The 2279-nt window shown below is 42.7% G+C and overlaps 1 non-coding gene across 1 annotated transcript; it reads left to right on the forward strand.

Annotated features, from left to right (window-relative positions):
• The first annotated feature begins 1563 nt into the window (after positions 1 to 1563).
• trnap-agg (transfer RNA proline (anticodon AGG)) lies at positions 1564 to 1635 on the forward strand. The gene has a single exon. It is a non-coding gene; the product is annotated as a tRNA-Pro (tRNA).
• The last annotated feature ends 644 nt before the right edge of the window (positions 1636 to 2279 follow it).

A 2279-nucleotide genomic window follows, 5' to 3' on the forward strand; every position in this document is an offset into this window, starting at 1 on the left:
CCGGCAGCACAAGCTTGGATTATTGGGTTTTCTCTATATCTTTTATTGTACAATCTATTGTACAATGTAAAGCGGCTTGAGGTGACAGTTGTTGTGATTTGGCGCTATGAAAATAAAATCAAATTGAATTGAGTTGAACTGTATTGAATTAAATTGGTGTGGTGTAAATGGCCTTAGCCAGCAGCACAGTCCTAGGTGAGTCTAAGTTGGTTTTTGCGAGATATACAGGTCCTGGTGTAGTGTAGATGGCCTCAACATGGAGCACAGGCCCTGGTGCGAGAGGTCCCGGGTTGAAATCCCGGACGAGCCACGTTCACATCACAATCTCTTAGCTTCATGGAAACCTTTGGCTAGTTTAATTCATTCTGGGTCATTGTACATTTGTAGTTTGCCAAACCTTTCAATGTGATCTGTGACACCAATGTGTCATTCAACATCGGTGCTTTTGATTTTGTTAAGGAGTCACTCTCATGACTCATTGACTGATGCCATTGACTGCACAGTTCCTGACATGCAATCTGTACATGTCACATTTTGAGAGTGACTTGGAAACCTTACTGAGCAGGTACTAGAAATACCTGGCAACAGGTACTACCACCTAATGGAAAACCCTAAAGACCGAGCTGAGTCAAGTTAAGCCAAGCCAGTTAGGTGCTTGTGGAAAAGGGCTATTAGAGCTCACAAGGTCTGATTGAAATTGAGGCCTTTCAATGTTATTGTAAAGAAGTGAAACTACATATGTCAAGGTCTCACAAACATTTCAATCTGATCTGTGACACCAATGTGTCATTCAACATCGGTGCTTTTGATTTTGTTAAGGAGTCACTCTCATGACTCATTGAGTGATGCCATTGACTGCACAGGCCCTGACATGCAATCTGTACATGTCACATTTTCAGAGTGACTTGGAAACCTTACTGAGCAAGTACTAGAAATACCCGGTAACAGGTACTACCACCTAATGGAAAACCCTAAAGACCAAGCTGAGTCAAGTTAAGCCAAGCCAGGTAGGTTCGTGTGGAAAAGGGCTATTAGAGCTCACAAGGTCTGATTGAAATTGAGGCCTTTCAATGTCATTGTAAAGAAGTGAAACTACATATGTCAAGGTCTCACAATGGTTTCACCCGAAACCTCTGCTGATAATTACCCAGGCCTTTATTCACACCTTGGCTCATTTGATATGTTTCATAGTTGGTCAAGGACCCTGGTGATGACAACCCCCCATGGTGTTTCAATGCCTTGGACTCTGCACCACCTAGTGTTAGAACTAACGAAGGTTCTCAGATGAGATGTGAAAGGTCTTCAAGAAACTTTGAGAATTCCAGCTGCTTTCTATCAAAGCTCATCAGACTACCATGACCTGGATGACTGGGAACCCTTCTTTTTTCTCATTCATTGTGTGCAATCTCTCTGGAGTCATCCCTGTTGGAGCTTGTCAGTACTAAAGGCCTGACATTTTAAAAAATGGATAGTGAAGAGGGCTTAAAAACATTCTTGCTTGATTTTGAAGGCCGATTTAATTCTATACTTTCAGAGTTCCAGACGTGATTGCATGCTTCCTGTGGCTCGTTGGTCTAGGTGTATGATTCTCGCTTAGGGTGCGAGAGGTCCCGGGTTCAAATCCCGGACAAGCCCCTTTCACATCACAATCTCTTAGCTTCATGGAACCCTTTGGCTAGTTTAATTCATTCTGGGTCATTGTACATTTGTAGTTTGCCAAACCTTTCAATGTGATCTGTGACACCAATGTGTCATTCAACATTGGTGCTGTTAATTTTGTTAAGGAGTCACTCTCATGACTCATTGAGTGATGCCATTGACTGGACAGTCCCTGACATGCAATCTGTACATGTCACATTTTGAGAGTGTCTTTCAAACCTTACTGAGCAGGTACTAGAAATACCCGGTAACAGGTACTACCACCTAATGGAAAACCCTAAAGAGCGAGCTGAGTCAAGTTAAGTCAAGTTAAGCCAAGCCAGATAGGTGCTTGTGGAAAAGGGCTATTAGAGCTCACAAGGTCTGATTGAAATTGAGGCCTTTCAATGTCATTGTAAAGAAGTGAAACTACATATGTCAAGGTCTCACAATGGTTTCACCCGAAACCTCTGCTGATAATTACCCAGGCCTTTTTTCACACCTTGGCTCATGTGATATGTTTCATAGTTGGTCAACGAACATGGTCAGGACAACCCCGTATGGGGTTTAAATGCCTTGGACTCTCCACCATTTAGTGTTAGAACTAACGAAGGTTCTCAGATGAGAGGTGAAAGGTCTTC

The sequence above is a fragment of the Oreochromis niloticus genome, linkage group LG20 (genome assembly GCF_001858045.2).
Source record: "Oreochromis niloticus isolate F11D_XX linkage group LG20, O_niloticus_UMD_NMBU, whole genome shotgun sequence".
NCBI classification, from domain to species: domain Eukaryota; kingdom Metazoa; phylum Chordata; class Actinopteri; order Cichliformes; family Cichlidae; genus Oreochromis; species Oreochromis niloticus.